This window comes from Lonchura striata, chromosome 3 (genome assembly GCF_046129695.1).
Source record: "Lonchura striata isolate bLonStr1 chromosome 3, bLonStr1.mat, whole genome shotgun sequence".
Classification (NCBI taxonomy): Eukaryota; Metazoa; Chordata; class Aves; order Passeriformes; family Estrildidae; genus Lonchura; species Lonchura striata.
This window is the reverse complement of record NC_134605.1, coordinates 7447931-7472887: the sequence shown is the minus strand read 5'-3', so window position 1 is coordinate 7472887 and position 24957 is coordinate 7447931. Positions and strand designations below refer to the sequence as shown.

General features: G+C 41.1%; 1 protein-coding gene and 1 long non-coding RNA gene across 3 annotated transcripts in view; one reads left to right on the top strand and one right to left on the bottom strand.

Moving 5' to 3' along the window:
• Window positions 1-16525: 16525 nt before the first annotated feature.
• Window positions 16526-21504, bottom strand: LOC110483085 (uncharacterized). The gene is made up of 2 exons (XR_002467509.2): window positions 21188-21504; window positions 16526-16789 (listed from the first exon to the last, which is right to left on the bottom strand). It is a non-coding gene; the product is annotated as an uncharacterized LOC110483085 (long non-coding RNA).
• Window positions 21505-21589: 85 nt separating this feature from the next.
• SOCS5 (suppressor of cytokine signaling 5) overlaps window positions 21590-24957 on the top strand; it is a 33754-nt gene continuing 30386 nt past the window's right edge. The window contains exon 1 of one of the 2 annotated variants that reach the window (XM_021552404.2): window positions 21590-21687. The gene's annotated coding sequence lies outside the window, so the exon portion shown is untranslated. Of the gene's footprint in view, window positions 21688-21885; window positions 21989-24957 lie in introns of those variants that run through there. The other variant, XM_021552395.2, reaches the window with a different exon arrangement.

Genomic DNA, 24957 nt, shown 5'->3' with positions numbered 1-24957 from the left:
ACACTGGAATTAGAAGATCAAGTCAGTGTCAGAAAAGGATCTCTGCATGCCCACTAGTGGCAAATGCACAGTACTCTTCATAGAGGTAAGTATGATAAATAAATCTTCAAGTACAGCCTGGATGGAGAAAATTATCTTCTGCTTCTGGTCTAGATTAGAGCTTTTCTGCAGTTTCTGACCCAGCCATAACAGCAGCCCTTTGCATTTCACATTAACTACTAATTATCCCTATTTCCAGGGATTGATGTTTACCTTCCAGTTCTTGCATGAAGTTTGGCAGAAACAGAACCAAAGGTACATATAAATGTATGTATTAGTACATGTGCTACTCTGTAAAAATCTGCCAGCAAAACCATTCTGTCACCAGTTTGCATTTCATGAGTTTGTTACCGAAGTATTTGTTTTAGTAAGATGAGTAAGGAGTGTATTGTTTTAGCACAAACTTCTGTGGCTGCTAACAAAGCTGAGGCACCACAGTCTCTGATTCCTGGTACCTCGGGGCCATGACTTGCAGCAGCTGAGTGAGAAGATCTGTGTGAAATGTACAGTGTGGCTAGCCAAGTGTGAAAGGGAAAAAATGCTGTGACAGCAAATTGCACTTCCTTCTATGTGCTGTGAGAAATGTGGGCAGGCAAAAAAAATTACATTCCTTTTTCAGTTTATGCCAATGAAAGCTGGGGAAAGGAGATGCAATTTTTAACTGATAGCTTTGTCTTGTTCTTGTGACTCCATGAATGTGATCCAGCTGCTGGTTATTGAGGTATTGCTAGGAATGGCTGGGAAAAGACAATCTCCTATAGCTAACTAGAGTTAGAGGCAGAGGATGTGTGGAAGACAGGAAACAGAGGGGGTATTTAGCATTTAAACTAAATTCTATGGATTCTCATCCATATAGTGAATTTTTTTATGCATGGAACAGATTATGAGTGCTTTTCTGGAAAAGTAATCAGATTGACTAGAGAGTCTGGCCCATCATTAAGGAAATAATTGTGATTGGCTTTACATGGCTGTCAGATAATTTGACAGCTGGCCTAAGGCTGACCTAGGCACTCCTCAATGGAGAGAGGTAGCACATTCAGGAGGTTACTCCTACCTCGTCTCTTAAGACATTTATTGTATAATGGGGTGAATCCAGGGCTGAAAGGCAGTTTTTTTTTCCCAGACTACAGAAGAAACCAAAAAGGGCTTACACATGACACCAGTTGAGATGTTAGATGGGATGAACCCTCTACTAATTTGGAGGTGGAAGTGAGGTGAGAAGAAGCCCCCTGAAGAAAAGCACACCATTAGTAGTGTGGATTCCCTCCTCTGGTCTTCAGCACATGGAGGTTGAAAGGAATAGGCATGACAGTCTTGAGAATCTGCTGAATATGTCTTCAGTTTTCATGAAGCCAATTCAACTTGGTTTGTGCTACTACAGGTACAAAGTTAAGAAATTATTACCTTTATTATTATTATATTATTATTATTATTATTATTATTATTATTATTATTATTAATTTTTATTATTATTATCTGTTATTTTATTATTATTATTACCTGTTTGTAACCAGATTTGGATTAGGAATTACAAAAAATGTCACGTTAGAAGGGCAATGAAGTAGTGTGAAGGAATGCTGCTTGTGATTACTGCAGAATCACCTTAACTGGCAGCTGTTAATAAATAAGCATCTGTCAGGAATAATGTGATTGACATTATTCTCTGCTGATGCTGGAAAATAGAGTAAATGATACCAGAAAATCCCTTCCAGCTATAGATCTCTAGTCTTGTTAATGCTGTTAAACTTCAGGAAAACCAGTATTTACTTTGTTCAGATGGAATGACAGCTACACATGACCTTTTCCATCAATTTAACAATATGCCTAGCCTTTTTTTTCCCTAGAGCAGGCATGCCTTGCCTGCCTCTGAATGTGCAAATTGCAGTGGTGGCAGGAAGCCCCTATGAACATGTGAGTACCTGTCTTGGACAATGACTGTGCTGCCTTTGTCCATCCATTTCTCACTTCTGTCCCAGCTCTCATCAGAACACAGGTAATCTGAACTAATTCAGAACTGTGCATTCATGCTCTGTTTTGTGTCATACACAGATCACAGCATGGGGTTCAGTCACTGTATTGCTTTGTCTCAGTAAAGAGACAGCAAGAACCAAATGCAGTTAAGATATTTAAATGTTTTTATCACATGTATTTTTAAAGTACAAACCAATCTAGAATGTAAGGTCCTGTGAAAGATACATTCCTCACTGAACTAAGTGTGCCATGTAGGAAGCACAGGGGTATGGGTTTATACTTTATTGTAAAGTGCTCAAGAAGCTCACCAGTTGCTCAGAAATCTGAAAATCAAAAATTAGCTTTTTCTATCTGATGCAGAAACAGAAGAGAGGGGCAGGGGAGGAAGTTACTAATGTCGAGTGCACATTAGCAAGAGGAAGATGCAACAGAGCCTTAAGAAAGGAACATTTCACACATTGCAATTATTTGCTTAACACAGCTCTTTGCTATAGAGACCATGCCTCCAACACAGAGGATATACATCAGAATTCAGCATTAAAAAGGATCTCATGCTTCACCTCCTGAGATGTTTATAATTGTCAGTCATCCTGCAGATTTTACAGCTGATAGGAAAAAGAGAACAGTTTATTGCCTTACTGTGTCTTGAAGGTTTTATGTTCCCTCACTCCTCAAACAATGACCTTGTCAGATAAGAGCTGAACAAAGCAGGATAGCAGAGCAGTTCTAGCAGTCCTGCTGTATGGTATTTTAAACAGTAAGCTGTAATATTTAATAAACCAAATACACAGACTTCCAAGTGGCAGGAGAGATAAATAATGGAATAGCTAAAAGTACATCTGGTAGGATAGTTTCTTCTCTTTCTGTCATCCGTAAGGAATGTTCCCAAGACAATAAACATCAGGTCCAACTGGAAAAATGGTAATTGTTTTCCACTCCTGTCATCAGGAAATTGAAGACAGAGCAAAGTACTTAACTCATTTTGTCACTACCACAGATGTCTGTAGCATTCCCTGCACCCCTCATACCCTCAGATTGTTTGCTTAGTGTTTGCTTTCAGGGAATTTAACACTTTAGGATAGATATATGCACTGTACAGGCAATCCGAATGTTCATGAGTGTAAAAAAATAATACAGAATTATTACCTAGGGTTGGCTGTAACTGCATGTTACATTCTATGCCCTTTATTTCAAGTTGACCACTCAACAAGATTACAGCTGGCAAAAAATTAGGACCAAGAGGTATGTATTCACAGTTCAGGAGTAACTTTCCAGCTATAATAGTTCAGGTTCTGGCAAATTCCATCAAATATTTCAGGGAAAGAGAAACTCCTTCCTGAAGCACACATTGTGGAAACACTGAGGTTCAGTTGCCTAATCAGAAGCATCAGTTTTCTTCTTACACACTAAGCAGAGTTCAGCTGCTGCTGCAAAAGGGCTTAGAACACCTGTAAGTAATTTCAGAATTTTCTTTCAATTTCATTTCATTTCAATTTATTTCCTTTCCTGTCTTTTCATTTCACTCCATTCCTTGATTTCTCGCTTCATGAAGAATTTTCATTTCACGAAAGGAAATGAAATCTTGAGATTTCCATGAGTATCCATTCACTAAGTTTATTTCAGTGCACTTCATTCCATTCCATTCCATTCTTCTCCTAAGAATTTTCTTTTTTTTTCAGTTTCATTTAATTTCATTCCATTTCCCTTCCTGTCTTTCATTACACTTAATTCCTTGATCTTCCTTTCATTTCCTTTCATGAAATTAAAATTATTTAATTTTCTTTCATGAAGTGAAATCTCAATATTTTCATGAGTGTCATTTTGTTAAGGTTAGGGTCATTACACTGCACTCCATTCCATTTAAAAAAAGTAATTCTAAGAATTTTCCTTTTTTTTCCATTTTCATCCCATTTACGTTCCATTCCATTTTCTCTCCTGTCTTTTCATTTCATTTCATTCCTTTTTTTCTTATCTCATTTCCTATAATGAACTGAAGAATTTTCATGAAAAAATACATGAAATTTTAAGATTTTCACGAGTATAATTTCATAAAGCTTTTGGTCATTTCACTAAAATTCCATCCATTCTATTGTGTTTAATTGTTTTCATTTCAGAATCTTGCTTTTTTTCAGTTTCATGTAATTACATTCTATTTCCTTTCTTCTCTTTTTATTTCATTTATTAATTTCTCATTTAATTTCCTTTTAATGAAAATTATTTATTTGTATGAAAGCAAATGATATATCGAGATTTCCATAAGTATAATTTAATTATGTTTTTGTTAATTTCACTGCATTTCAGTTAATTCCTTCCATTTAATTGTTTTCACTTCATCCCAGAACTTTCTTTTTTTCCCACTAACCTTTAAACAAAGTTGGGGCAGCAGCTGAGATGCTCAGCCCCATGCATGGCCCTTATCTGAAAAATGTGGAGGCAGCATTGTTATTAAAAAAAGGCAAATCTCTAAGGAAAGACAAGGTGAATAATTATCTTAACAATAAGCTTTATTTTGAAAAAGTACAGTGGTCTGAGAAATAATTTCATATGATATCATTCTAAATCCTAAAACCACATTACAGCACTGTAAAGCTGACTGGCATTTAACTGTAATGGATCTCTAACACTAAGATGAATTTATTTGAAGAAATATTAGAAATGCCAGGACAATTAATGTAGTTAAAATGGTCTCTACTCTCTTGCTAAGCCCCGTAGTCCTCCTTGCTTTTTCTCTGAAACAAATGTTAGCAATAATAGAGGCTAATATCACCATGCAAAGCTGTAAGATCATATATCATCAGAAATGGGAATTCTTTTCCAATGAAAATAGAAAAAGATTTTCACATTCTCAAATATCTTAGCTTTTGGCATGTGGAGTAAAACCAACTCTTTTTGAAAAATAAAACATTATTTTATGGAAAACTTATGCTCTTTCAGAGCCTAGGAGCTATAGAAAGATATTTTCTTTAAATCATTGCAACCCTTAAAACAATAATGCAAGTCATATGTTTTCTAAAACAAATTTAATTTGTTTTCATAAATAACAAAAGGGATAAGTCTTTCTAGGAAGCAAACATATCATAGGAGAACCCACAACTTTTTTCAGTGTCTCTCCACTGTAGATGAGAGCAGTTGAAAAACATTCCAGAGGTAGAAAAATGTGTTGAGACAGAATGAGTGGCACATGGGAATCCTGCAGCCAGTGTCAGTGCTGTCACTGTGTTGTGCCAGTACTGCTCTGTCAGGAGCAGAAGGTAATTACTACATAAAAATAATAAAAGGTGTCAGATGTGTTCAAATTATAGATGAGTTCTATGGAAAATCTCTACCTCAAAAAATAGAAAGCAAAGTTTGAAGATCTTGAGAAATAATTTGAAGGTCCTTTAAGCCTCCCTAACTCTGCTTTTCATGCACATGAACATATTTACTGTTCCTCCTGTGCAGGACTCCTCAAGAACATGGGTTTTTTCTGTATGCCTCTTAATCACTTCACTTATTCATAAGCCCTGCAGCCAGAAAGAGTCATTGCAGATCATCTTGTCTTATTCTGGCATGGTAGAGGCAGCTGGATTTCACTAATCAAGCCCATCTCTTCCACTAGACAGATACCCAACCTGGCTTTTGAAATGGCAAATGCCAAGGGATCCACAGGCAAACCTTCTCCAGTTTCCCTGAAACCCTCCAGGTAAACCCAAAGGTCCCAGAAAAGAAGGGAGTTTACCAGTGTGGAGTGGGTGGGAACTATTCTCTCAGTGTCCCTGTTAATGAAGGGAAGCTCCATTTATTGGGACAGGATTTTTTAAATTTACATGCAGAAGCCTAGAATGAAATCTACAGAGTTGGAAAAGAGTATACTATTAAAAATTCAAAAATAATGAAAATTCCTTTCCAAACCTTTGAATTTTGACAATATTTACTTCAGATCACAGAAGTCACGTCAGAAAACCACGTATTTTTTTCTGTCAGAGAATCTCAAATCACATAGCAGTGCTAAATGAACAGAGTAAGAAGAATAATTTCTCTGTCCCTTTCTTGGCTCAGTTCATTGTAAAAGACATTTCAGCCATATTACAGAAAGCCCTCTGAGCAGATTATGAATTTGCTAAATTTTAGGTCCAAGAAAGGGGGAAAAGTTTAGGAGACATCTACAGCTAATACCTCAGAGAGAGTTTGATTGCTGCACCAGTGGGTATCAACTTGCTTCAATAGCACTCTAATTCTATAGTGTGGGAAAGGATGGCCAAGACAGTCAAAGAAATTTCAAATTCATTCAAATTTGAAGGGAAAATTTTAAAAAATCAATTGTCTTTATTTTATGGTGTAGTGGATTTCTAAGAGTACTTTGTGAAACACCTGAATCTACCAATGTGAATTCAGACCATGCTTTAAAAAGATAAGTTTGTAACCATTCTGAAAGCAAGATTTAAACACTAATAGAAATTAAGATCCTCCTGGCAATATGTGCTGCTAGCTACACATTAAAGCAAAAATTTTGTTCTCATGTGAAGGCCCCACAACTCCAGAGCAGTCAGCAGAGATCTCAGGATCTACTGTGAAAAGGAGGACAGAGCCTGGTCCTGAATCAGATCATTGCTTTCTGCTCTGCATGTGCAGAAATCATAAAGAGGAGCCTTTAGATGATTTTAATTGAACACTTGATAAAAAGGCAAGTCTGTTCTAAGATGCTGCTTACATTTGCTAGGGAAAAGAATAGTAGAAAGAAAATGATCTTATGGAAAGTCAGGTGATATTATATAGAAGTCCACATTATTGCTATTAAATAAAAATAATATTTAAACTTATTGAGACATGAAGATGCATAAATACTGGAGCAGGGTGAAAGGCATTCCACTACCATGAAGGAGTTACAGAGATTTCAGAAAACAACTGCACAGTTGTGGAAGTTCATACCTGAATTTGCTATCTTGATACTGTCCATCACAAATATACAGCAAGTGTTGGGAGGAAAAAAAAGAATCCATTACAATCATTATTCCTGTTTTTTTAAAAAATTACCTCTGCTGTGGTATAATCTGTTAACTTTTAGCATTTGGTACCTTAAAGTCAGAATGAGAAGCTAAATGCAATCCACCAAGAAACAGCTCGCTACCAAAATTAGAAGAAAAAAAAAATAAAAGAAGGCAGAGTTAAACTGAAACACTGACAAAACTGAGTTCCCAGTAATATGAAAGAAAGAGAGCCAAAGTGGTATTCCAGATGGAGATTATTTGGATTTACAGCAGTGAACTGTGTAAAACTAAAGAAATGGTAATAAAGAATGAAAATCAATCTGACTGTTAAACAGAAAGGATAAGAAACCGTGCCACTGAGAGACGGGTGTGTTAGTCAGCAATGTGAAATGGGATATCTTTGCAATAGATTGGCTCTAGAGCTGACAATCCTGCAACATGTCAATTCTTTTGAAAGCAAAACCAGCAACTCCTATTAAATCCCAGATAATCTGTAGTGAGTTATGAAAACGACTTGCCCATGCAGTATTAATTTGCAACAGAGAACAGAGAAGGGGTGAAATAATTCTCTCCATCCCTCCTTTGCTCCATAGGCTGGCTTTGCAGTACTGCCTCTGGAAGTCTCCTGCTCTAGTAGTGGAGGCTGATGGAGGACCCCAGTCCCCAGGGAGATGGATGCTGCAGCACCTTTGCACCTGAACCCTAAGCCCTGAAACTCAGTGACAGCAACTGGTGTGCGTTCACCAATTTTCTCTTCACTCTTTAAGGTGCTGAATTAAGGACTAAAGAAGATATCTGGGGTGAGAAAGTTTGAAATGGACTCCCTGCTACCATCACAACTACAAGCTGGGGTCTCAGTGCAGATCAGATAGCGTCCCTCGCACTGGGAGAGCAGCACAGCTGGGAAGAGGATCCCAGGCACTCAAGGACATCAAGGTATCTGAATCTTTCTTAAGGCTGGGAGAGTAAATTAAAAATGTATTTTATTTCAGTGTGATGTTAGGGTACAGATGACATTGACACTTACAGGCTGATTCATAGCTCAGTTTGCAGTTTGCTCTCACGTTTATCTGGTATCTTTATCAGAGATCACCTCCACCCTGCACAGCTCCAGTTGAATTCTGCATTGCACTCACAGACAGCCCTTGGCCACATTAAATATTTAACCTGGGATGTGGCAGAACCTTTTCCCAGCTAAGGACTGAAAGCCTTCTGATCACCTTTGACAAGGGACAACTTGAGACACATTTTTACATTATCCAATAGTAGCCAGAAAAATAAATAAATCATTGGTAAGCAGCCTGAAATAAAATCACAAGTCACATTGGGGCCTGACACCTATCTCACCTTCCCTTGTTGTTTCTTTCTGTCTCTCTCAGCATTTTAAAATCTTATTCTTCCTCAAAGCATCCATTTAAGGCTGAGAACAGGGAGTAAAAGCAATAGGCCTGAAATTCTTTCTTTTCTCCCATTGTCTAGAGATGCTGAGCAACAGCTGGAAGGGGCCTTGTCCTTCTGGGATACAACCTACAATCGTGAACTCCAAAATTTGGCTTCTGCTATTTCTGCATCAGCCTCTATTTGCTGGCCCATTGCTGTTGTTTACTGCTTCTCTTTTAGTTCATTCACCCACTTTTCACTCTTCGTTTGCATCCTGGCTTTTACTCACACCCTCCTCTTCCCTGCTCTCTTCCTACACTGCTGCTCCTTCCTTTCTTCACCTTTGTAAACTCCATGTCTTGCTGCATCAATCTCCAACACCCAACAGCAATATCTTCTAGAAAAGTGTTTTGACCTCTCTCTTCATGCTCATGTGCACACATCCATTATGTGACTCTTATTTATGAAATACATGCTTAATATGGCAGTAGATGGTTGGTTATCTTCCTGCATCAGGTTGAGTGGAGACATCATTTATTCACACAGGAAAGGACTTGTATTGGAGCAGTGGTTGGTTCCCTACTCTGTTGTTGCTTGGTACCACGTTCAGGATGATCCACGAAAGAAAGGAAAAATTAGACCAGTTCTGTCCCACAGGTAAAAGCAGCAAAGGGTAATGAAAAAACTCCCTAAAACCAAAAACAAAGCCAAAACAAAACAAAACCACCACCAAGCAACCCACCAACAAAACAAACCATGCAAAAGAAAGCAGACAAGAAAATGTCCTTCAGACAGGACTTTAAGGTTAAGCAGTCAGAACAGTATCAGAGAGGAGAACTTTATATGACAAATATCACAAAATATGTGAGAAAAATTTGAGGCCAGATGTCACTGAATCTTCAAAAGTCACGTGTTAGCTCCCCTGTACAATTCCTATGGGAAGGAAGTGTTGTATTTAAAGCCTTCTGTTTCTATATTGTTTCTTACTCTTGTGGAGTAAGTGGAAAAGTGATCTACACCTGTTATATCTAAATCTCTTACCCTGTTTGAAGTACACCAGAGGAGAACATCTGACATTTTAAATTAATGAGACAGTTGTGTACTGTCTTTAGCTGTGCCACTGTCAATCAGCTCAATTTTATTTAATACACTGTGCTCACAAAATGTGTGAAATGTTTTCTAGATAGAATGGGAGTGTAATCCTGACCTTTAAAAAAGGGTGAAATTTAGATAGCTCATTCTCACTTTTGGCATATTTTACTGCTAAGACATATTTAGCACAGTCTTAAAATTGAAACTCTTATCAGAGCTAACATAGAATGGAAAGTAAAAGTCAGTAAGAATGTCCCTAAATTAAACTGTATCAGTCTTTCCCACAGTTCCTGTGATATGTTCCAAATGGATGGCAGTCAGATGGTAATTATAAATCATTGCTTTCAGTTTTGACCATGGTCCAAGATAGACAGTGAACACCTCTGAAATAGCTTATACTGTCACCTCAAAGGCTTCAGGAAGATGTTAGGTTTGTGTCATTCTGTAGGATTTACATGGTAAAATCTGAAAAGTGTCTTCTCACATAAGGTTTTTTTACCCCTTTGCAATTTGGGAAGGTGTTGGGCAGCAGCAGAGACTCTGGAATAAACTTCTGTGAACTCAGGAAGATGGTACTATACTGTGTCATTCTTAAGTCACATTTGAAGTTTTTTTCAGGAACAACACTAGAGACTTTTTTTAAAAATGAAACTTATTGGCATTCATGGTGGGGAGCAGAGAACATCCTGCTGAGTGGATTTTAGACAATTTTTTGGATCAAATTCTGTCACTAACAGAAATATATTAATAATGCTCAAAGAACCATGCATTGCACTCTTGATCTGTGAAAAATATAGAGTGGGTAATTTTCCTACTTGCAGTTTCCTCTTCCACAGCTGACAGGATCTTGTGAAATGTTCCAGCAAATTTGGGCTGGAGTAATACTAGAACAGCTATAGAAAGTGTTGGATACACAAAAATGGAGCAATGGACAGTAGGAGATCTTCCAAAAGGAAGCTTGAGAACACATATGTCAAACAAAAGTTCTGAACCTGGTGAAATTTGTGCAGAGGCTTAACATTTTACTTAGTGACTAACTCTATTTAAATCAATGAGGCTCTTCACAGCATGTAAAACTTGACACATGCACAAGGCTTTACAGGATGAGGGCCAATTTTTTTTTTTTTTTTTTTTTTTTTTAAGAGCGTGACTTGCTTGGAGACATTCCAGAGGAAAAAAACCCATGTGGTGCTCTCTATAAAATAGTTGGCACCATTCTGCTTATTAAATAGACATGAAATCACTCAAACAAAATAAGGTCTAGACATTTATATCAAATATGTGGAAGTTTGTGTCTATTCCTAAGTTTAAAAAAAGTGATAATGCTTCTAGATTTGTATATTGCGTTAAATTCTTGTAAATATTCATTTAGAGTTTTATAAGCTTCCCTCTCTTACCTATTTTAGTATCTTACCTATAGTTCCTCTATCAGGCTAAGTTTGCTCTGTGAACCAGTAAATTGCTGTAAGTTTCAAGCTGACAACATGGAAAATAATTTCTGTTATATACTTTATTATCTTAGATGTGGCAAAACATAAAACTTCCTACCTTACCTCAAGTTAATTCCATGCTGAGACAAGAATTTGTTGTTCAGTTTGCAGCTTGTATATTGAAGAGCAATATATTCATTTCAGGAACAGAGTCTAATTTTAGATCCATATTGAAGGTGTGATGAAAAGGCAAATGTTGGGAATGTCAGTAGGACTTTTCAAGAGCAAGCCCAATATAGTTCTTGAACTATATAATGATTATGAGATGAAATAAATCATAGAATAGAGTTTACTCATCTATTGGAACCTGTTACATACCTGAAATTATTTATCCCCCAGCTGCTATCATGGGCATGGCCTCAAACTACTCCAGATAAATATGTAAATATTATAGCTCTTCAAGAAAACAGAAATAGTCATTTGGCCCACTGGGTGCTGGACTGCTGGTGGGTAGCTGCTGCCAGCTACTTTAAATAAGAGGTCAGGGGAGACATGTGAACATCTGGCAACAGCAGCTACTTTTTTAAATCACACGGGCCACAGATCACATTGTACCACAGCTCACAAAATCAGTCACTTTTAGCAAAGCAGGTTTACTTGACCTCAAACTGTTTTGAGGTCAGATTCAAAAACTGCTGCAGTTGTAGATAGGAACCCAGCAGGATCTTCACAAGCCCCCAGGCAACTGGTTTCTCACTAGGACTGTCTTTGTAGGAATACTTTAAAACCAGTTCAGAACTATGGCATTAGGTGTCTTAAGGCACACTGCTTCAGGCTGCAGACAGCCAGATGCTGCCTTTTGGGGATTGGTTTTCAACTACAGTTAGGGCAGCTGTCCCATATCCATACCAAAATCCTCTAGTCCTCCCAGTCTGGGAATGTAGGAGACCTGGATGGGTTAACAGGGAGAATTGCTACATGAACCAGGTACATTTTAGTGAAGAGAATTGCACAGCATGTCTTGGAAGTCTTCTTCTTCTGTAACAATCCCTGTGAGTTTTACAACAGATATAGCACCCTGAATAAAGAACAGTTTCTTCATCAACTGGGCTGGGTTTGATGCTTCAAAATCATCCTTGAAACAAGGATTCCTTCCCTTCTATAGGCATACTTTCCAGAGCAATTTCTGCATTCCTATTTTTGAAAGCTGCACATTTTAAGATATGGGAACACATGCTCTTTGCAAGATAATCTCCAGCTCCTTCCCCACTCCATACTGTCACACTGCTCAAAACCAATTTTAATGCATTGCTGCAAAGTCTGTTATAGAGATGTATATAATCTATATGATGACTTGCCTGAGAAAAAGCAGGGAATATTTCCAAGAAAAGTAATTGCATTTTCAAGGTTCCAGAGTGTTCAGAGGTAGAAGTATTGAATCCAGAGCAATGTCCTTAGAAACTATACAGCAAATACAAAGATCAGCAGAGTAGCACTAGATGGCACTACAGTAATTTTCACTCAAAAAGCAGATGCCAAGCCCAGGGAATGATGGACTCAGGTCCAGCTCTGAATGAGAAGTTCAGATTTACTGTCCAAATTTTACTTGTGTGGCCTATGGAGATTCTGAGGAATATGAGGTGTAGCAGTCTTTCCAAGGATTAAAATATAGAGCCTTCAGTTGGTTGATAAGTGATATAGTACAGATAATGAAGAGTGGAAAGCTACCTGAATGTTTCAATTTCACAAAGTGAGACCACAAGGTACCTGAAAATCTGTTATGTTCAACTGAATCCAAGGTAAGCATATCCAGATTCAGTATATCAAAATGCACCTCACTCAAAAGCACACCAGAAGTTTTAAGTGTCATTTGGGCAGACAGTTGTCTGTCTGCAGGTACAAACTGCCTGTTTATATTTACAGTGGTTTGTGCTTAAAAGTGAAAACTTGACTTCCTTGACCAAAATCAGCTGGATTTTGGGACTAACCTCATAGCTTACATTTCCTGTCACACAAAGTTAAATGCTGGCTGTTGCCAATTTCTATTGTTTCCCACAGGTGAGAGCTAACATCAAAGCTTAATACATATCTTGTTCTTATAACAGTCAATGTATCTCATTGTCTATAGCACACCAATTTGAGAGCTTTTAGAATTTCACAGAGGTACAGTCTTTACACAGGAACAACCAACTGATTCTGTAGCTTACATTATCAAATACATATAGGAGAAAATAGAACCTGTCAAGAAGATCATACTCATTCTTGTAGGCTGAACCACTTTAAACTAAATTCATATGTTTGTGGCATTGAAAAAAAACATGGTCTATCTCAGATTTGAATTCTAAAACACTGTAGAACCAGATTTATAAATCTTGAAATTCCTTTAAAAGAAATATCCAGTTGCAGAATATTCACTGCAACAGTACTTCAAGTTCTTTTTACAATATAATTATTTTTCTATTATGCATTTCTGTGAGTTATATTTTGCCTTCTGTTATGCTCCAGGTTCAAATCCTCAAGAGTAATTATTATCTATTTCACTGGAATCAGTGGAAGTTAGATATTTCAAAGATAGGAAACTCTGACATTTAAATTTTAAGGCAAGTTCAATATGAATGTTTGAGTTACTTCAAGAAAAATCTTGTTCTAGTCATACAGCTACATATACTTTAGGGATATTGCCAGCTAAAAGTCAATTTACTTGTCAGTCAAAAACAAAAAAAACCTACTAGTACATTCCTTTAGAACAAGAACAGTCTTTATCAATGGAAATAGCCTGACTGGAGACAATACAATCACTTAGGTAAATAAGCACTGGAACTAGGAGTATTTGAACATAAATTGTGCTCTCACCCAGCCACTGTGCAGAGGTTAACTCAATGGGCTTTCATCCCAAAAATGCTGAAGAGTGTTAAAGAGCATAAAAATCTAGCATTGCACCCTTGCTTCAAACTGCCAACATTTAAGTAGCATCATTTAGTAATAAATGAGATGCCCCTTGTGCTGGAATGTGGACAGACTGTTTGCCTGTGGTAAAGATGAGAGAATGATCTCCAAAAACACTTTAAACTGTCTCTTTCAGTTATGAGCCACTGCTCTTTGAAACAATTCCTGTGTGGTTCTGAGCACATCCTGAGAAAATGTTCTGGTTGTCCTACTTCTTCTAATGTATTCTCTAATAAGGGCTCCTTTTAATCTGTGTTTTAAATCTCCTTTAATCTGGTCATGGGTTCACACTTTGAGATGTTTCCCTGAGGCTTGCTCTCACCTCAGAAGAGGCTTGAAAACAACCAAAATTTGCTGCTTGCTTTCTCAGACATGCTTGTGACTCTGTTTCTGGAGTCCATGTTGGTCCTGACAGACATTGAGGACTCCATCCTAAATGCAAGAATGTCTTTGTAGCTGGCAATGAAGTGTGGCACTTTTGGAATTACTTGGTGAAGGTCTGATGAGACATACAGTTGGTTGTTCCCATTTTGCAACCTGGGTGACTTAAGCAAAGTCAATCCCAAGAACCCGTTTGAAGTCCAAAACAGCATCTGGAAAAGATCCCCAACAATGTGGTATGCCTGTGGGGAACAACAACAGTGCCCCAAAGCTCACTGTTTTCTTTGTCACCCCACCAGAACAGGCTTGGGAAGAGCACTATGCTTGACAGATGTGCTCAGTGCATTGTTAATGACATTGGCAAACCACTCTGGGTCTGTTTGTGTGTAGGTGTGTGAGGCAGGAGATCCAGGAGTTGACTTACCTAAACTAAATCTATGCTCTCTTAGTGCCAATGGCAAGGTAGGCAGGCTAATAACTATATTCTGATCTCGCCTAGGAGACAAAGATTTAAAAACTACTTTATAAGGTTATTAGCTTCTATTTAGTTAGCCAAACATGTGATAAAACTTTCCTCTCATTTAAAAAATAAGTCAATTGTAAAATATTTTCAAATTATAGCACATTTAAGACAATCTTAATTCCCTTCTAAGTTTAATATTCACATCTAACACTTTCCCAACTTCTTCAATTTGCCTATTGCCCTGAATTTTGTCCCTCTTCATTTCTAACCTAGCCTGTTTCACTCCTCCTCAGACAGCCTGGGCTACCCAGGGACCACTGTAGTGCTGCTGGCCTTATTGAGGAGCATTTGCTGCCTTTAGAAATCACATTAGTAGCCACTAACACCAGCCATTACTGATTAGCATCTGATTTTTCATGAAAGTAAAATATCTAAATCCTATATTGCTGATCTTCAGTGCTTTGAAAACACACAAGTTCAAAACTTCTTTGCTTCAAGTGTGGAAATCTCCAAGTGGAGTGAAGCCACCTATCTGAATGTCTCCCAGGCATAAGGTATTATGGTAGGCATTGCCTTAGAAGAATAAAACCTGCACAGATATTCGGAGACTGTCCAGCTGCTTTGATTTATACTCAAGTTGTGCTGACAGTCAAGTGATCTGGAGAACAAAGAGATTTTTCAAAGCAGTTTTTTAGGTTGTTCAGTAAAAAACCTTGGTTGGTGGAACACAACCCCGTTGATGCTGGTGTCAGGTGTCACATGCAATTTTGCTTCACCTCTCTTTAACTAATGGTGATTTCTGCAGATTAAAATTGCTCTTATAAGTGCTGAAAAGCAGTCTTCCATGTTAAATCACGGAAGGTATGGTCTGCCAATCCTGCAGTACAGTGGACAGTCAGAGGGAAAAAGCACTGAAAATACAAACCTGGCATGCATCTGGGTGGTGTAATTAGGCTTCAACCCAACCTCTTCCTACTGTTGCTGTAGTCTAAAAAATTGTGCAAATGCATTGCTGCTGAATAAAGGAAGGAAAACAAAACAAGTGCAGAGAACAGAACCACCACCTCACATCACTATTCTGCCCTGGTGAAATAAACCAGATCCTTTGCACTAAACAGGCACAAACAAAGATCTCCTCAGGAATAGTGCTGCTTGCATAGGAATGGCTCTAATCTTAACAGTTCCACAGATCCCCTTTGAGAAAAGGAATTTTGGGACTCCTTAAATTTTTAATTGTTCCTCATTTTCCTTGAAACAGCACTGTGCCTCAAGCACTCTAATAACATTCCTGGCTTGCTCTGCTGTAACAATCTGTAAAAACTCATCCAGTCAGATGATTTGGAGTTTAATATCAAATTGCTTTGGAGAACATTCATGGTTGGAAGTGCATAATAATATGTTTTATTATTGCTATATAAAAAAAAAAAAGCTAGAAGTGGCTTGCTTTCATCCATTGGGGATCTCTGCTTTGTTATTACATTCTATGCAGTGATAATTAACGATTCCATGACCAGCACTAAAAAAATGTTCCCTGGCTAAAATTTTCAAAAGTAACAAAAGTAACTAATGATTTGAGGTTTCTCTGTTTTTATGTATTCAGTTTGAAATACTTGGAAGATGGACCTGGTTTTCAGAAAATGCTAAGCACTGATTTTCTGCAGATGGTCAAGCTCCCTCTCAAAAACTTTAGATCCTGTCATTTTAAGACCATGGTAGATATTGTTTATTGGTGACAAAAGTATGCCAATTCATGCATTAGTAACAGACCACCAGATTAGATCACAAATAAATCCATTTCAAAGGAAAATATTTTAAAATTATACCTTCCTTGTACCTGCAATAACAGACTTCTAAACTTTTGGGATGATTGTAAGTTATTTAATGAACAAACAAACAAGCAAAAGACAGTAGGCTAGGGACTGGTTCTAGCAGTTGCTTTGTATTACTCAGTAAAAGAAAGATGAAGAATGCATACTACAGTCTTGGGTGGTGCTTGGACACGTCAGAGTACTTTTGAATGTCACTGCATGTGTTAAGCCTGCCTGAAGCTGTCCTGGAGCCCAGCTGTCCTTTTTTCTTGCAGGAGGAGTCACTATTAACAACCATGCAAAGAGGGGAACCTGCAAACAAATCAGAAAGTTTATGTTTCAGCCTTGATGTCAGTGCTTATTCAAAGTACAGAACAATGGAGAAAAGAGCATCATAGATGTTCTTATTTCATCCACCCAAATGACTCAGCTTCCAAAAAAATCAGAAAGGCTTCTAGGTCTTTTCCCCAGCTCAGGTGAAGTGGAGGAGGCAGAGGAAAGCAAAGGACTGGAAAGCAAGTAACCAGCTCCTTCTGAGCTCTTCCTCCATCAAAGTGATTACACTGGGGTATCCTGATTTCATGCCTCTCTATTTCTAGTCAGGTTCAGTTAGCCCAGATTAAAAATACTTGGACCTATATTGTCCAGCTCTGTCCAGTCACTTTACCAGCCTTGCCTTTTCTTTTCTTGCCAGGGACTGCCCTTCAAAGAAAGGGCAGGTATGCTGGATGTTCAGTCAACATTTCAAAAATATATTTTTCTTCTGATACCTGAGGTTCTTGCATTTTTAAATGCAACTTTGCCTTCTATTTGTTAGGCAAGATAGAACTTCTGGTCCTGTAAAATTAATATGAGTCTGCTTGTGAAAAAACAGGTCACCATGCTGTGACTGATTTTACATGCAAGCAAAACTGCCAGAGGTCAGTGAGGGCAAAGCAGGGCAGCAATTGGTAGGTGAAGGTGCCCAGCAGGAGCTGGCTGGCCTGCTGATGAGGGTTCCTCTATTCTTAATCCTGAAGCTGTGCCATGTTGGGATTATTTCTGTTAGATTAAACACCAGACAAGACCCTGCTCTACCTTTTCCAGGATTGTGCACTTCTGCTTTGCAGAGGTCTCTGTCCCTATTGCAAGTCCCTCTTGCTAAATTTTGTGGCTTATCTAGTACATGCTCATCAGCCTTTTGCTTCAAGGTATCCTTTGCTGACAGGATTTATCCACAGACACCAAGACTTCCTCAGCAGGATAATGAAAGTACATATTGTTTTACTCCTGCTCTCTGTCCTTGTTATTATATTAGGTTTTCCATCACTAATTATTCAGAGAGAGTAGTGTTCATCTCGCTCTGAATGGAAAAAGACTGGAAGTAAGAAGGCAGCAATGAGTATTCACACTTCTAATGACTGTTCTGATTCCCATGGGCAATCCTCTGGCTGTGTGTCACCATGGCCTAGAAAAAGCACCCTGGCACAGGAAATTCCTACCACTGTAGCTGCACCTCAGTTCCACACATACAGATTTCTGGGCACAGATGCTGGGTCTGCAGAGAAGGCTGCTTGCCACATAAACCAGAACTGAAAAGTGCTCTTTTGAATTGCTGAACTCCAATTCAGTTTTACAAGCCCTGACACTGAGCTTTGGTACGTGGCTGATGCTGTTAGGAGTGAGGGAAGAATATGTACATTGACTAACTTCATCAAACTTATTAAGTTCCACCTGGAATGAAAAAGAATTATTTAAGGTTTATGCCTGCATTTGCTTTCTCAGAATTGCTCTAGGCTGCAGAGAGGATAAACTCTGGACAAGGGAGTGGGAGAGAGTAATTGGGGCCAGAGCTGCAGAGGTTGCCAGGGTCAGACAATTTGCAACACAGAAGCAGGATCAGCCAGGGACACACAGGGTAGCAAGGATCCAGCAGATACAGGCTAAGGAACCATGGTAAATGTGGCAGCTCAGGGCTGGTGTAGCAACCACGGTGGCCCATGGCACAGAAAGTGGGCAGTGTCACCCAGGAGTGGCAGACTGAGGGCACTGTGCACAGCATGCCCCGCAGCGCTGCATTGTTGGCAGCACACACCCCAGGCTGGCGGCATGCCTGGGAAATAAACACTGAAAGATGAAAGCAAGCCAATGTGGGAGGTAGCAGCCAGCTCAGTTTCCAGCCTCTGATCACCTTCTTCCAAGTGGTGTTTCCTCACAGCATCCCCTTGTCCTCTTACAATGCACAGATCATTGCCCTCCACCAGAATTGCCTTGTGAAAGAAGGGGTTGCCCAGAAATTTCCCCAAGGAATTGCTTTTCATTCAAGGGTGTGTGCAGACCCTGAGGAAGGAAGTGACCTGATTTCCTCCAATATGTTCATTGCAGCCTCATAGTTTGGAGCACCCACAACAGTCTATGGCTTTCTCATACCCTTCCCCGTCTTACTGACAGAGCTCTTCAGAAGCCCAACAATTAGTACAGATGCCCAATTAGTACAGAAAAGCCACAGCAATTTCCATCATGCTTTGAGGGCTCAGAGCTGGTCCCTTACATCAATGCTTCCTCACAAAATCAAAGTATGGCTTATAGCTGTGTGGGTCAGGTTGGTGAAGCCTGGGCATGATAACCACCAGCTGCAGTCTTCATCCTGCTGAGCTCTGCCCACAGCCTAATTCTGCTGGAAGTTTTCTTCTTGTTTATAGCATGTAGCAGCCTATTTCCTTTCTTTCCCTCCATTCTACCATCAGATCTTCAAAATGAAACAAAGCAGTTGATTATTTCCCTCCAGCCAGTTATAACTTCTTTGCCCTAGTAGCAGGCCAGAATTTTCATGAAGGTGTTTTCATTAGATGAAAACTGTTGGCTGATCCTTAATCATGACAAAAATGGTAATATTAAGAGGACCAACTCTACAAATATAAACAGATGTAGCAAATCTGAGGGTTTATGTTACTAAAACTTTATACTTTTTATAAGTTTTAGGTATCTAGCATAAAAATTTTTACTGCATATTGGAAATGAAGATGCTACCATTTGCTGTAGAATTAATTAAAAAGTGAGCGAGCCTATAAGTTGAGGTTAAAACCGACTTTTGGAATTTTTATACAAGTGGAGTCAGTGCTGGATAACTGCAGAAAAGACTGTTGTGGTTTAACCCCTGGCTTCATCCTCTTTATATCTTCCCTTCAGGCATTTATACACATCAATAAGCTCCTCTTCTAAGCCTTCTCTTCTCCAGCCAGAACAGCCCCATCTCCTCCAGCCCCTCTTCACAGGAGAGGTGCTCCAATCCCCTAATACCTTAGCGACCCTCTGTTGAACTCTCTCCAGTAGCTTTGTATCTCCCTTGTACTGGGGAGTTTAGCAGGTTCAGCCTCACCAGTGCTGAGGAGAGGAGCAGAATCAACTCCTTCAACCTGCTGGCAGCATGCAGCCCTGGATACTGTTATCCTTCTCTGCATCAAGGCTTATGTTCAACTTGGTGCCCGTCAGGACCCTCAGGTCCTTCCCACAAAGCTGCTGGGACAGCCCCCTGCATGTACAGGCACCTAGGGCTGCTGCTCCCCAGGTGCAGGACTTTGCATTTCCCTGTGTTGAAATCTTAAGCAGATCCTGGCTATGCTGGCTCTGTATTTATTTTGCCTGTTGTTGCTACCTGTTAGCACATTCTTTCTTGCACTGTTTATGTAGGGCTGCCAAGTGGCAATTTAGCTGCATTTGTGCAGGGTGCACATGAATCCTTCATGAGTGCTACCCTGTTCTAGAAATATAAATTCACACATTGGCCTCATCAGTATAATTTTGAATGCAACTAACATCAATTATGTATGTTTCGTTATATTTTTCATGCTTTTCCAAGGTGCAGAATTGCTTATACAGTGTATTATTTCATCTTTGGGGTTTTTTGCTGGTAATGTATATGCTAGGCTGTGTTCTGTATGCTGAAGTATTTTAAGGTGTCTCTTCTTCAAGTTAATCCAGGGTGGTTAGCACAGATTCTGCTCACAGGACAAGTGCTGCACCTTCCCCCAAAGCACTTGGTGGCTTCCACTGAACTTGTTTTAGTTTGTTGACATTTTGTTTGCATTTTGGGACCCCAAACTGGATACACCATTCCACAAGTAGCTGAGCAGAAATAAATAATCACTTCCTTTGGCCTACTGGTTATGCTTCCAGCAGTATGACCTGGGATGCTCTTGGCCACCTTCACTACCAGGACACACTGCTGTCCAACAAGACCCCGCATCCCTTCCTGCAAAGCTGCTCCACAGCCCATCAATCACCACCCGGTACTGTTGCAGAGGTCTGTTCCTTCCCAAGTGCAGGACTTGTCAAATTTCCTTGTATTCGTCCTTGCTGAGTTTATAGACTTCGTGTCAGGTCATTCCCCCAAGCGGTCTGGATGCATTGAAATGGCAGCTCTGTCCTTCAGCACTCACTGCTCCTGGCTTTAGCACTGCCTGCAAGCTTGCTGAGCACAAAGTCTGTCTCCTGCTTAAAGGTCTCTGAGAAAGATGCCAAGAGAACCGGCTCCTGCCATTCTCTGCTTGCGGCAGAGTAAACCCAAGGAGCCTTCCCTCCGAGCCTGACATGTATGCACCTTTTCCCATGCCACCCTCTGCCCTGTGGTGTCCCAGTGTGTCTGCCAGACACAGGAAGATGCGATGTGTTCTGCTACTCGGAACAGCACAGAGCGATTCCTTTACCCGACCTGATCGGATGCTACTTCACCTGCACTCAGGCCAAGCCATGGATTTTCCTTCCATTATACGGAGGAAGGGAAACTGCATCGAACGGAGAATTACTCCCAACAATACCGACGTGTCTCCACGGCTCTCCACGCGTAAGCTTTTCCTGCTCCCTGCAAGGAGCCGCCTGACGCCTGCGCGGCATCCGGCCGCCCGGGAGCGGGGCTGGAAGGCAGCTCAGCCCGCCGCTCCCGTTCCGCCTGCCGCGGCTGTCTGGGGAATGCCGGCTCCCGGCGGGGCGGGGGCTGCGCGAAGGCAGCTTCCCTCCGCCGCTCCCGTTCCGCCTGCCGCGGCTGTCTGGGGAATGCCGGCTCCCGGCGGGGCGGGGGCTCCGCCCGGCCGCCCCTTCCCCGCCGCCCGCCCCCTCACGTCACTCCGCCCGGACCCAAGATGGCCGCCGAGCGGCCGGCCCATTCCCGGCGCGGGCATGGCGCCCGACTCCAAGATGGTGGTCAATGGAGGCCACCGGAGACAGCCTAGCGGGTCAGCGCCAGCGCCGCGGCCCGGTTGGCTGGGCGACGCCCCGCCCCCGCCAAGCCGCCGCTCCCATTGGCGCCGCGGGGGGCCAGGCCGGCTCTCATTGGCCGGCGAGGTGTCGCTCCCGGTGTCTCCGCTCCGGGGCCCGGGGAACTGTTTTACATTGGGCGGAGGGAGGGAGGCAGGGGGCTCGGTCCGGTCGCTCCGGGAGCGGCTCCGGCGGCGGGCCCGGGCCGGGGATGCTGCGGGCGCTGCCCCCGCCGGGACGGCGCTGAGGCGCCGCTGCCCCCGCCGGGACGGCGCAGCGGTAGGTGCTGCCTCCGGTCGGGGCGCGGGCGCGGCGGGCGGGCGGGACCTGCCTGCGCCGCTCGCCCCCCGGCGGCCACGGGCGCCGCCGCCCGCCGAGGCCGCGGCTCCGTGCGGGAGGGCGGCGGGGGCTGCCGCCCCGTCCCGGCCCGAGGGAGCCGGGGGAAGGCACGGCGAGGACTCGGCTGTCCCCGCGGCCGGGAGAAGGGCGCCCGGGGCGGGGGAGGCGGGAGCGGCGCGGGGGGCGGCTCCGTGCCGGCCCCGCTGAGCGTTCGCGGCGGAGCCTCGGCCGCGGGGCTCGGACCTGCCCGGCCGGCCGGGGCTGCCCGTGTCGGCACCGGGGTGGTCGTGGGCCGGCACAGGAGCAGCGGGGCGGTCGGCGGTGTCCTGTGCCCGAGTCCGTGTGGAAATCACCTGGCGGAATGACCACCAAGGAGCCCTCGGGGCTCCAGCCTCCCGTTAACCCTTCTGCGAGGGGCGTGCGTTAAGCGTCAGGCCGCCTTCCCTCCCGAGCGCCCCTAAAAGTTTGCGAGTGGTCTTTATGAGCATCTGACTCGAAGTTATGAATGATTTCTTGGAATTGTAGGAGCAGTAAATCGAGTTATTTTTGCTCTTGTTGTTAACTTTGTATTTCAATACTTGCACAGAATTACAGTAGCTTAATCCCATGGAATACGTTTGTCTCTGAGTATTTGTTTCATCAGAGTTGTGTTTCATCTGGTGATGTGGTCTTATGAACCCAGCATGTACATGTCTCTTTCCATTCTCTGAGTACTTAAGGAATGCTCCCCTCTTATTTTTTTCCCTCTCCTCTAATGCTTGTTGAAGTTTTCTGCACTGTTTCTGATTGTAAGTGATAAATTTTATGCTGTTCATTTTATGGCACCATATCCCATTCTGTGAGATGTGATCCCTGGCCATACCACACAAACCAAAGATGCTTTTTCACTCGAGCTAATTCCAGTATTGTTTGGGAATGTTACTTCCATAGAAATCTTGACGTGTGATCCGTGCACCTCAAGACCTTGTGTCATGCAAGTTTGTGCCATTAGAGGCTTCCTGCTGAAGATCTCAGGCACCTCTCAACCTGAGCATAACCCCTGTTACCTTGAATATCCTCAGCTGATGAGTTTGCTGCAGTGAGACATTTGAAAGGAGGCAAGTTTCCAAGTTAGCAACCTCCTACTTCATTCAGTTGTCAGTCTGTAAACCAAGATACTCAAATGGACCTCATATCGAAATGGTCTTAGCAATAGAGTTTCTGTCAGAATTGATTCAATTCTTTCCATTTTCATACATAACTAAATATGGCAGAGTGAAATAGCTATACTTCTCGTGTGAATTATTTGTCAATCCAAAGCAAACTACAAAAAGAGAGAAAACAAACCAATTTTGTGACCTGGTGGACTGAGCTGATGAGATCTGTTTTGATTTTCCAGTTGGTCTAAATGTCCTGCCTCTACTCTGTTTTTCAGGATTACATTAGCAATACAAATCAGGTGGTGAATTCAGACAGTTGGGTAGCAGTAGCTTGACATGACTTCATGTGTATGAGAGCATTGGAAAAATGCCTGGGTTAGTGCTTGTAGGAATATCTAGAATCTCTCTGCTGTTGCTATTTTAATGATGGTAGGTACATCTAAAAAAGATGGAGCAAGTGCAAGGGACTAGAAATCAACTGTGTTCAGGCAGAAAGGGGTTTTTAAGTCTTCTTTGACCATGTGAAACCTGTCACTCTGTAGCAAGGTTCTAGAGAGATGACTGACTGTTCTTCAAATTGGATGTTTCTATGACGGACTTATAACCCAAGATGGTATAGCATGCATTTTTGGGGCTCATTCATTATATTTAGAGATGGATTTTAGTCTAATCAAACGATAGTGATGGTTTTTGTTAATAGTTGTAAAGCATCTCATCCTCTGATAGCTTCCTGCAAAATAGTTCAATTTTTGATAGATACTTCATGGATTCAGATCACTCCATGTAGCTTCCATACAGCAATTTTATCTATTCTTAAAATTTAGTTAAAGTGGTGATATTTTATTTATTGCTGCAAATAGTGAAAACAAATGTAAAATTTAAACAGGATACCTTTTTGTTTACTAAATTGCACATTCCTGACTTTGTAGATGAAAGAACTTTTGATGTAAATGCTCCATCATAAACTCCTAGAGTACTGATTTTATTGCAAAGTATTGGAATACGTTGGCTAGTTAAGTAATTATTGAATAACTGTCTACTTTAGGCTGGTTTCCTTGCCTTGTTTCCCCAAGAGTTGTGCTTCCTAGTTTCAACCTTCGGGGGAAATTAGCACTTAGTTTTACCTTGTGGTATTGCGGGAGGTAAGGGATTTGATTGTGTTGAGCAACATGCAGTGCCTCCCCTCCATCTGATCATGGCCTGCATTGTACTGACAAGCCCTCTATCTTCCAAAGATATCCACCTAGTTTAAAAACACATTTTGATTTATGGGGTTTGAGGTCTGAAGGATGATCAGCTTTTCTGATATGCTGGCCTATGCGTTAGTTTGAAACAAGCATGCAATAAGAAGTGCCCTGGACTGATAAGTATTTGTGCGGTTTGGTTGTTGGACAACTTATTTTAATCTTTGAGCTACATCTAGCTAAAATGTTGTATTTAAAATTTAGTAAATGTATGCTATACCTTCTGGAGCCCTTATACTTTGTCAGCTTGATAAATTAACTTTGACACACTGAATATTTTTCACCAGCTAACGTAGCTGTTAGTTAAGTTAAATAAAGGCGAAGAGCCCACATGCTCTCTCCATGCATACAGCTGGACATTTCTGTTAAATTTTTCAACAAAAATGAAATTTTGATTGGTTCTTAAAGCTTCATGAATACACTAATTGGTGAATCATCTGATGTGCTGTTTAGTTTCAGGAAATATGAAATGGCTCACTAACTTCGTAGTTGCAAGATTATGCAGACCTTCTGAAAATCTCAGTAA